We start from the raw sequence: 10,952 nt of genomic DNA, 5'->3' as shown, positions 1-10,952 counted from the left end.
GAGGCAGTTAAGTCCAAATTACCGCTCAGGACTAGAGAGGCCAGGAGACACTACACACTCTGCCAGAAAAATGCAAGGATGGAATGGGAGGACAATTTCTGGCAGGACCTCCTGGCGGCCAGCCGTGGGAAAGACGCTAAAGGTTTTTGGGACATGGTGGGCAAAAGGAATCGTCCCGACGATTCCCGGAGGACTTGTGCGATTAATGCCCAGACTTGGTTTTCCCATTTCCAAAATCTTTACTCTGCTGTTGAAGGCCCACTTAATGATCCCTTTAAAATTCCATCCTTTACTCTAGACCGAGACCAGGAATTGTTTTCCCCCCTCGATGTAACAAAGCAAATTAAAACCTTGGTCCCCTTGAAAGCTGCTGGCCCGGACGGCCTACCGGGGGACATTCTCCGTGCCTATCCGGAAGAATGGGGGGCTCTAATCTCTGCACTCCTCAATGCAATCATGGGGGGAGGGCTTGTGCCTGACTCCTGGAGAGGTGCGGAGGTGGTGCCCATTTTCAAAAAGGGCAGTCGGGATTCACCAGGGAACTATAGGCCTATAAGCCTAATAGACTCCAGCCAGAAACTGGCCGGGAAAACCATCTTGGGGAGAATTACTCAATGGGTGGACGACAATCACATTCTGTCCGACATGCAGGCTGGGTTCCGTTCGGGTACAGGAACCATTGAACAGGCCTTTAGGCTTTTGTTGATACACTGGAAGGTGGTGGTGCTGGGCAAAGGCAGTCTCTATCTGGCCTTTATTGACCTTAAGACTGCCTTTGACCTGGTACCGAGGGAGGAACTTTGGAGGGTGCTTGATGGTTTAGGGATGCCCCCGTACCTACTGAACCTCCTCATTAACCTGCACACTAACACCTATGCCCAGGTTAGATGGGGGTTGAATGGGGAAAAGACCGATAAAATCAGGGTCGAGAGGGGAGTAAGACAGGGCTGTGTTTTGGCCCCCACCTTATTCTCCCTCTACATTAACGGGGTGGTAGATTATCTTCTGGGCGAACCATCAGACGCTCCTAGCCTGGGTGGAGTAAAAATTCCAACTCTGTTGTTCGCCGACGACACCCTCCTCATCTCCAAAACCCCCCAAGGTCTACAGTCTTTACTGAACCGCTTCCAGGATTTCTGTACCACTAAAGGCCTCGTCATAAACATAGATAAGACCAAGTACCTAGTCATGCACCCACCCCGCAAACTTGGTCTCCCTCCAATTCTGAACTCTATACCCCTAGAAAGAGTGGCGGAATTTGATTATCTGGGGATCCGCCTGAATGATGCAATGAGCTGGACTGCCCACATTGATAAAATGACTCTGGCTCACAAAAGGGTGGGGGGCGCCCTTCTTAAGGAGTACAATAACTCCTCAAAACATTGTGTTGCTCCCATACTCGAGATTTACAAAGCCCGTGCAGTCCCTGCTTCTCTCTATGGATCGGAACTGTGGGGCTTGGGCAAGGTCGATTCACTGAGTAAGGCCGAAAATAAATTTATCAAGGACCTTCTTGCTATCCCATCGAGCAGCCCGACCATCCCAATGCTCTTGGACACTGGCTGCAAAGCCATAAGGGACCAGGCTCGGCTTCGTCCCCTTCTGCTCTGGGCACGCTTGTGGAGGGTCCCGGAGCTACAATCTTACGCCAATGGGCTGGCAGAAGTGATGCATGCTGATGGTTGGAGTAGCATCAAATGGCTGAAGGACATAAAACATCTTTTAGGGGAACTGGGTCTGGCCTCTTGCTGGCATAGTCACTCCGCTCCACCAAAGAAGACTCTAAAAAAACTTTTCTGGGAGTGGGTTGACGTGAAGCGCTCTAGTAGCCAGCAGCATTGTAAAACCACCGCAGCTTTCCTGTTGTTCAAAGACGTTGTCTTGTATGAGCCATATATGGATATTATAACAGTTGCCATGGATAGGTCCTTGTATATAAAATTTCGGCTAGGAACCTTGCCCTTGGCGGATCTCTGTTCAAGGTGGAATAAAGCCCAGCACACATCACGCTTTTGTGCCTCTTGTTCGGATAAACCAGAGACGGTGCCACACTTTCTTTTCGAATGCCCGGACTATGGTCGCCCCAGATCACGTTGGCTTGGCCCCATTTGCAGAGAATTGGGGACTCGTCAGCACTCTGTTGCCCTTCGGATTCTTTTAACGAATACAGCCCCTCCTATTGTTTGTGCTGTTGCAAAATTTTTAAAATGGGCTTGGTTGATAAGACTTAGAAGACTGTCCATATCAATTTAATTCTTTTTTAGCTAATTTATTCTGATATATCGTGTCTTAATTGCCATTCTATTTGTACAGTCTTACTTATTTCGACATGCTGTTTTTATATTTTTTGTACTGCTTTTATGATATGTGCATATCGAAATAAAGCATCAATCAATCAATCAAATTGTGCGACTTAAAGTATTTTCGTAAGAGTTTTGTTGTGTGCTTAGCTCCCTGACTCGTAAAGAGTTCAGGGTAGACTTGTTATAAATAAATACACTTTATTTTCATAACAACTTGTGTGGTGTCCTTTCACTGGGTGTTCAAGGGGTAATGTGATGGTAAAACAGCTGGCTTAACACGCCCTCTAGAGTCTTAGCCTTAGACTGCTCGTATCCATGCTACTAGGATAGCGGGTCTATAAGGTTGACTTACAACCAATCATCAATAAGGGTTGTTTGGACTGATACATAGTGATCACTAGAATAGTGAGCACTGCATATCAGGCCAACTTCTCACATTGGTGAGCAGCGGTTGGGATTTGAGCTTGCTGTTGTTTTACCACACATATCCTAAGAATATCTTGTGAAAGATCACATAAGTACTAAGGTACATATAACTTAGCTTAGAATACTCTGAGTTCTAATGAACCAGCTGTTGTAGCTCATAGGGCCTAGCACACCCTAAACTACAACTCTAGCAAGGGATCAGTAGGCAAACATATAGTGTAGGTAAGTGCACCACTTACACCTCACTAGAAAAGCATGTCTACCCAGGGAGAGTCTACTGAGACTCCCCTTGTGGATATTGACCCTCCACAGGTCAAATCAAGATATGCAGCTCTCAGTTTCCAGGAGATGAGACAAGTGTGTACCTCCAGGAAATTGAAACAGGGGTCTAACCCCACCATTCCCTTTCTGATAGGTCTCTTAGAGACATATGATGCGAGAAAGATTTCTCAGCTAGATGGGAATATGCCAGCCTTAGAGGGTACCTCTGGGGATCCAGACCTCCCCAACACTGCCAATGCAGTTGAGGAGGAGGATCAAGAGGAACTCTCTGGGGACGAGGTAGAAAAAGGTCTTGAGGTAGTCAGAAGGCTAACTAGGGCCAACTTAGACTTGTTTGGGCTTGGATCTGGGGGACCCCCAGTACTGACCCTAAGTAGGCCTAACCTTGGAGTTAGGAGAGATAGATCTCTTTCTAGGGACTCCAATTGATCTCTGCACTCTAATGCCTCTTCTCAGAGGAGAAGGAACTCTCCCCAGAGGAGATTGACTTCCCCTCAGAGAATGGAGCATGAAGCTAGGATGAGACAGGCTGCTCTGAGGATTGAAAGGGAAGAACTTGCCCTGGCCAAAGAGAAGCTTGCCTTTGCTAGAGAGCAGCAGATGAGTGGGTTAGCTCCCACTGGTGGCAGCAATCTCCCAAGAGATAGAGAGAAGGGTTTAGATACTAAACACCTGACAAAAATAGTGCCCCCCTTTAAACAAGGGGATGACATCCAGAAATGGATGGCTGCTTTGGAGAGGGCCTGCACTGTGCAGTGCATTCCCCAGAGTCAGTGGGCAGCTATACTGTGGCTCTCCTTTGATGGTAAAGGTAGGGATAAGCTCCTCACTACTAGAGTTGAGGATGCTAACAATTACCAGGTCCTGAAAAATGCACTGGTTGATGGGTTTGGCTTAACCACTGAGCAGTACAGGTTGCTGTTCAGAGACACCCAGAAAACTCAGTCTCAGGACTGGTCTGACTTTGTTGATTGTGCCACTAAGGCTTTGGAAGGCTGGCTACTGGGTAGCAAGGTTACTGACTTCACAGGATTGTATAATCTTATTATGAGAAAGCAAGTCTTAAATAATTGTCAGACCCAGTTATTGCACCAGCACCTGGTAGACTCTGATCTGACCTCTCCACAGGAATTGGGTAAGAGGGCAGACAAATGGGTCAGAACCAGGATTAGGCCCAAGAACCAAGGTGGTGACCAGAAAAAGGAATCAACCAAGCCTCAAGAGAAGGGTGGTAATAAATCTACAGATCAAACCACATCAGGGCCCCAAAAATCCTCTGAGGGGGGTGGGTCCCAGAATCCTTCCAACAACCAGAAGAAACCTTATTGTTATCCCTGTAAACAGGTGGGTCATTTGAAAACTGACAGCAGTTGCCCCAAGAATAACAATAAGGAAAACATACCCCCAAGTAACATTCCCAAACCTCCTGTTACTACTAGTAGTAATCCCCCAGGTGGTGGGAGTGCCCCCAAGAATTTGGGTGCATTTACTTTGGGAGTTCCTGGAGACTCTGGCCTAACCAGGTCCCCAAACTTAGATACTCTTGTCTGTGAGACTGGCATGGGGTTTGCCAACTTCACCACTTGTCCCAACACTTTGGGCAAGTACAGACAGGAGCCCCTCATCAATGGTATAAAAGTTGAGGCCTATAGAGATACAGGGGCTAGCATCACTATGGTGACTGAGAGTCTAGTCCCCTCAAGGCAACTTTTTCCTGGTGCCACATACCAGGTGACCAATATTGATGGAGTACAGAGAGATCATCCCATGGCAGTGGTCAATCTCAGCTGGGGAGGTGTCACTGGCCACAAGAGAGTGGCAGTGTCACCAAACTTGCCTGTAGATTGCCTACTGGGGAATGATTTAGAGCTCTCAGCCTGGGCTGAAGTAGAGCAAGAAACCCATTCTAAAATGGTAAACTTCCATGGTAAGGTTAGTGGGGCAGTGTTAGCCACAGCCCCAGTCCAAGATGTCCTCCCTGAACAGGTCAGGAGGGTTGTGCCAGTCACAACCCAATCTCAGACAACTTCCTTCCCAGAACAGGTTGTCAAGGCTGTAATGGTAACAGCCCACACCCAAACTGAGCCCCCTCCTGAAAAGGTTGGGAGAGTTGTGATGGCCACAGCTCAAACTCGGACAGATAACAGTGTTGTGAAGCCTGAAACTATGGATCACTCCACTCAGACAGAGAGCATTGAGGAGGAAGAGAAATCTCCCTCCCACCAGACTTTAGGAAAGGATCAGCCTCCTCAGGGAACTGATCTGACCCCTTGTGAAGAAACTGCCACAGAGGTAGTCAGGCCTAGCCTGGCAGAACCCCTGATGTCAGTGGACCCTTCCAAGGTGGGACCCAGTCTGGAGCAGGTAACCTGCCCCTCTCTACCCTGCCTCAGTCAGCCCAGGGCTGTAGAGGTCAGGGAGGCCAGTGGTGGACCCCAAAGGGCCCCCTGTCCAAAAGAATTTCCCTATCAGCAGATTAAGGGCACTGAAGCTAGTAGTCCTAGCCAAGTGAAAATAAAACCAACTCCTGAGGGATCCCCCTTAAATTTAGTTAGGGACCTCCCACAGATGGACACTGTTGGGCACAGCCAAACCTGGGACCTGAGGGCCCCAAACCTGACCTGTCCCTCCAGTAAGCCAAACAGAGGGACCCAACCTCCAGCTGAAGGTAGCCAGAGGTTGACCCTGAGAGCCCAAAACAACTCAGTCTTTGAAAGAAAGGCCTCTATGGTGGAAAATGATTGGAGGAAGCTGAGCCCAAAATTAGTGGAGCCTCACTTCAGTACTCCATTTCAGCACCAGCCTTTTACTTTGCCAAAGCACACCACAGGTAGAGATTCCCCTATGGTGGAGACCCTCAGACACCCTTAGGGTGAGGGATTGCTTAGTGGACCATGAGATAGGGGGTAACCATGCCAGTGCTGGTACTTCCTTATATGGCCACTCAGGCAATATAGGCTTACCTGGCAAGGATAGCCTTATCTCCTTTCGTTTGGGGGGGGGGGTTATGTAGGAAGGTAGATCCCTGACTATGGTTGCCCCCAACTTTTTGCCTGGTGTTTTGCTGGTTTTCTGACTTAGTTGACCTGGGGCCCTGCTATTCAGGACCCCAGGCCTACTGCTCTCTCTGTAAAATGGATTCCATGTACCTTAGGTACATATCTAATTGGATACTGAGTCACCTTATCAGTCCCTGTACAGTGTACCATAGGTACCCAGGGCATAGGTTTACCCAGGGCCTACCAGGGGCTGCAGCATGTATTATGCCACCCCTGGCTGGCCATCCAAATCTGACACAACTGGCTGCTTGACAGCTGGGGCAAGGTGGTGTAATCACCCTTTGCTTTAGATATAGTATACCTATATCTAACCCTAAAATGGACACACGGATCTCCTATCAGTCACTCCTATGGCAGGCCTTAACAATCCTGAAGGCAGAGTGCTTGGAATCGTGTGAGATAGTGCTCTGGCATGAGCTGAGCCTGTCTGCGGCTTTCGGGATCCATCCCTTAGCCGTTTCCATGATATCGCATACCATATACTCTTAAGTGCATTATAATCCTCGCGGTTATATGCCAACTCTGGTATCGCTTTATCAAAACATGTCGAGTAAGGTGTCATACGAATTGGAATACTAACCCCTCGCCAATTCTGGCGACGGGGTTAGCATTCCACCCTTCTAGAGGGACACGACATGTATGTAACCTATAACCCCGGTTAAAGTCAAACAGAGCCTTAGCTCCACAAAATGGATGCTGCCACCGAGACACAAGTCTGCCCTCCTGCTGCTGGGAGTCCTCCCAGAGCAGGAGGCAAGGACAAAGGGTTTCCTGCGAGGGGCAGTGCCAGCACCGTCCCAGACAGGGTTTTGTGTATTCTAGGTAGGCAGGGCTTCAGAGGAAGGTGACTGCAAGTGGAACCCCGGTGCTCACTGTGCATAGGCCGGCTGAAACCAGTTACAGGGGCACTCCAGCCCCTGGCCTGGGGAAAGCCCGCCAAAGGAGAGGGGTGTAACCACCCCCCTCCTAGTCCCACCCATAGGGCAGGACTTAGTCGCGTGCCAGCCCCTTTTTGCAGGATAAAGGTAGGAACTGGCCCCCTTCCAAATCAGATCATCTTTGAATCCTGAAACTACTTTCTTCAAGAAGGAACTCAAGACTCTTCTCAAGATTTCTCCCTTGTGACTAAGGAGTAGTCACCCTGCAGCAGCAGGCACCAACCAAGCATCGCGGTTTGTTGCCAGTCTCTCCCCCGGATCAAGACTGCCCAACTCGACGAGAACCGGCTTCCCTGGCACCTCTGACCTCTACCTGCATCATCAGTCACGCTGAGATTCGTGGGTGTGACGAGACCTCGAGGGACCGGCCATCTTCAAGACTGCACGACGCTTGTCCAGCACGACGCCTGAGTGACCCTCGACTGAGTGCCTTGGGGTAAGAGAAGCCCCGACCCTGAGCAGCTCCAGCAACGAAGTCCAGCCCCCCTGCATCCACGAGATCGGCGTGGGGCCCTTCTGCTTTTTGCTGCTCACCGCGTTGTCCAGGTCGCTTGCCCGTTGGCTAGTGGCCCCCTCACGACGCTCCACGACAACTAACACTGCTGGTCTGGTTGCTCCAGACTAGCCCGTGCTCCCCTCCAAAAGAGGAGCACCCTGGACCCTCCTGGTCCACCCAAGACGCCATTTTAGGTCCACCGCGTGGGCCTTGCATTTGCCAAGACTTGTTGCCCAATCCTGGGTCCAGCGACGTCGACAGCAAGTACCTTCGTGGGACAGCTCGCACCTCCATCCTGGTCGCCGACAACGCCTCCTGGTCCGAGAGACTGCAGAGCCCAGCAGCGCCCACTCACCTGGCTGAGGTGACTTCGTCCGGTGCCATCCTGGTGCCCACTCAAATCACTGGCTAGTGATTCAGAACTTGGTCCCCTCTGCTTACAGGTTTCTTCTTCCCTGATCCAGGCTTGGATCTCCACGAACTCTCTTCACTGGCCGCCTGCCAGCAACTTCTTTCTTCAGGCTCCTGGTTCTTCAACGTGGGTTTCCGACGCAACTTCGACCCTATGCAGCCGCAGCCCCTGGGCTAGGTAAACCAAGTACTCCGGTGCTTCAGCATAGTCCAACACTCCAAGTGTTCGGATCCACCCTTGTTTTCGATCCACCTAGTCGGGTTCGCCCGAGAACAGTAACTTTGTCTTTGCTAGCCTCCATAGACTTTTTCCCGCCTTACGCGTGAGAGTTCCCACTCTGCACACGACGTCCACAGGCCTCCTGCATCTATTCCCAGTGGTTAGTATTGTAGGCCTAGCGTTTCTAAAGTCTATGAGATTAGTTACTTACCTGCTAGTAATGCGCATTCCACTTTTGTAATATATGGTTTTTCGTGCCCCTAGGGCATTTGTGTAAATTGTGCGACTTAAAGTATTTTCGTAAGAGTTTTGTTGTGTGCTTAGCTCCCTGACTCATAAAGAGTTCAGGGTAGACTTGTTATAAATAAATACACTTTATTTTCATAACAACTTGTGTGGTGTCCTTTCACTGGGTGTTCAAGGGGTAATGTGATGGTAAAACAGCTGGCTTAACACGCCCTCTAGAGTCTTAGCCTTAGACTGCTCGTATCCATGCTACTAGGATAGCTGGTCTATAAGGTTGACTTACAACCACTCATCAATAAGGGTTGTTTGGACTGATACATAGTGATCACTAGAATAGTGAGCACTGCATATCAGGCCAACTTCTCACAGGCATCCCCTAACCCTGCTGGAGAGTAGAGGGGGTGCAGGCGCCCCCTAACCCCGCCGGAGACTGGAGGGGGATACAGGCATCCCCTAACCCTGCTGGAGAGTGGAGGGGGGTGCAGGCGTACCCTAACCCTGCAGGAGAGTGGAGGGGGGTGCAGGCATCCCCTAGCCCAGCCGGAGAGTGGAGGGGGGTGCAGGCGTCCCCTAACCCTGCCGGAGAGTGGAGGGGGGTGCAGGCATCCCCTAACCCCGCCGGAGAGTGGAGGGGGGTGCAGGCATCCCCTAACCCTGCTGGAGAGTGGAGGGGGTGCAGGCGTCCCCTAACCCCGCCGGAGAGTGGAGGGGGGTGCAGGCGCCCCCTAACCCTGCCGGAGAGTGGAGGGGGGTGCAGGCATCCCCTTACCCTGCTGGAGAGTGGAGGGGGTGCAGGCGTCCCCGAACCCCGCCGGAGAGTGGAGGGGGGTGCAGGCTTCCCCTAACCCCGCCGGAGAGTGGAGGGGTGCAGGCGTCCCCTAACCCCGCCGGAGAGTGGAGGGGGGTGCAGGCATCCCCTAACCCTGCTGGAGAGTGGAGGGGGTGCAGGCGTCCCCTAACCCCGCCGGAGAGTGGAGGGGGGTGCAGGCGCCCCCTAACCCTGCCGGAGAGTGGAGGGGGGTGCAGGCATCCCCTAACCCTGCTGGAGAGTGGAGGGGGTGCAGGCGTCCCCGAACCCCGCCGGAGAGTGGAGGGGGGTGCAGGCTTCCCCTAACCCCGCCGGAGAGTGGAGGGGGTGCAGGCGTCCCCTAACCCCGCCGGAGAGTGGAGGGGGGTGCAGGCGCCCCCTAACCCTGCCGGAGAGTGGAGGGGGGTGCAGGCATCCCCTAACCCTGCTGGAGAGTGGAGGGGGTGCAGGCGTCCCCGAACCCCGCCGGAGAGTAGAGGGGGATGCAGGCATCTCCTAACCCCGCCAGAGAGTGGAGGGGGTGCAGGCGTCCCCGAACCCCGCCGGAGAGTGGAGGGGGGTGCAGGCTTCCCCTAACCCCGCCGGAGAGTGGAGGGGTGCAGGCGTCCCCTAACCCCGCCGGAGAGTGGAGGGGGGTGCAGGCATCCCCTAACCCTGCTGGAGAGTGGAGGGGGTGCAGGCGTCCCCTAACCCCGCCGGAGAGTGGAGGGGGGTGCAGGCGCCCCCTAACCCTGCCGGAGAGTGTAGGGGGGTGCAGGCATCCCCTAACCCTGCTGGAGAGTGGAGGGGGTGCAGGCGTCCCCGAACCCCGCCGGAGAGTGGAGGGGGGTGCAGGCTTCCCCTAACCCCGCCGGAGAGTGGAGGGGGTGCAGGCGTCCCCTAACCCCGCCGGAGAGTGGAGGGGGTGCAGGCGCCCCCTAACCCTGCCGGAGAGTGGAGGGGGGTGCAGGCATCCCCTAACCCTGCTGGAGAGTGGAGGGGGTGCAGGCGTCCCCGAACCCCGCCGGAGAGTAGAGGGGGATGCAGGCATCTCCTAACCCCGCCAGAGAGTGGAGGGGTGCAGGCGTCCCCTAACCCCGCCGGAGAGTGGAGGGGGTGCAGGCGCCCGATGCCTGAGCTACTGAGTGCGACCCCCCTGCTGCCTTGACCCTAGTTAACCCCACATGCACCTGTGTTGCAGTGCATTTTACTGCTCCAGTGAAACTTTCAGCACTTCCTAATGGGAGTGTAAAGTGCTGCTACTCACTTCCCTGGTTGCCTATTAGCCAGGCCCGGCTCCATGAATTTTTATGTGGGTGGGCCAAGGATGCATTCAGATGGGCCACTGCGGACCTGATTTGTCACTTGTATGTCTAGCCAGGCCTGCTGCAGGGCCCTCCTTTATCTCTCCTTAGTCGTACAAGGGCCAGTAGAACATATTATTTTCTTTCCAAATCTCTTTCTAAAAGTTATCGCTCTCTTGATAGGAAGGGGAGGTTTCTGTGGTGAAACTATCAGGCAAGTGACACTTCTCGGGCTCTCTCTCATGACCTCCTCCTCGGATTCCCTCACTGCCACCCTCCACCAGTGCCCCTCATCTCTCCGTAGCCCCCCCTATCGACAACCTCCTCGGATTCCCTCACTGCCACCCTCCACCAGCGCCCCTCATCTCTCCGTAGCCCCCCCTGTTGACCTCCTCCTCGGATTCCCTCACTGCCACCCTCCACCAGTGCCCCTCATTTCTCCATACCCCCCCTGTTGACCTCCTCGGATTCCCTCACTGC

Source organism: Lissotriton helveticus, chromosome 1_1 (genome assembly GCF_964261635.1).
Source record: "Lissotriton helveticus chromosome 1_1, aLisHel1.1, whole genome shotgun sequence".
Classification (NCBI taxonomy): Eukaryota; Metazoa; Chordata; class Amphibia; order Caudata; family Salamandridae; genus Lissotriton; species Lissotriton helveticus.
Note: the sequence above shows the minus strand (reverse complement) of the source record.